The following is a 737-nucleotide window of genomic DNA, read 5'->3' on the forward strand; positions in this document are numbered from 1 at the left end:
CCCACAGTACAGAAAGAGTGAGAGAGGCATTTTTTACGTCATCAAATATGGACACTACCTCCCTGCAGCCACGACCCCCAGCCCTTTACTCCCCCGGCCTAGACCAGCCCTCTGCCAAGCCACCGAGGCTCAGGAACGCCCAAGGCACAGGCCTGCCAACTAAGGCCAAGGCCATCCCAAGGCCCAGACACTCCCACTGAGGCCAAGGCCTGCCCTGAGGCCCAACCCGCCAACAGACTGGTCACAAAGGCCCAGGCCCAACCATGGCACAAATCGGCTACCCGCCTCGCGGCCCAGCGGTCCACAGCCTGGTCACCGCCGAGGCCCAGGGACCCCAAGTCCCAACCCGTTGCATAGCCAGGTCGCTGAGGCCCAGGTCCTCGGAGGCCCAACCCACCCTCAGCCTGGTCCCCGAGGCAAAGGCCCCCCGAGGCCCAGTCCGCCCAACCCGCCCGCTGAGGCCCAAGCCACCCAATGCCCAGCTGCTGATACCCAGGACCCCTGAGGCCCAAACCGCCCACCCGAGGCCAAAATCACCAGCCCGAGGCCCAAACCACCTGCCCGAGGCCCAACCCTCCTTCAGCCCGGTTACTGATGCACAGGCCCTCAGAGGCCCAAATTGCCCGCCTTAGGCTCAATCTACCTGCCCGAGGCCCAAACGGCCCACAGCCAAGGCCAAGGCCCAACTGAGGCCCAAAAAAGTTACTCTGAGTTAAGCAATAAGGAGAGTGAAAAGG

Source organism: Chrysochloris asiatica, unplaced genomic scaffold (assembly GCF_000296735.1).
Source record: "Chrysochloris asiatica unplaced genomic scaffold, ChrAsi1.0 scaffold00118, whole genome shotgun sequence".
Classification (NCBI taxonomy): Eukaryota; Metazoa; Chordata; class Mammalia; order Afrosoricida; family Chrysochloridae; genus Chrysochloris; species Chrysochloris asiatica.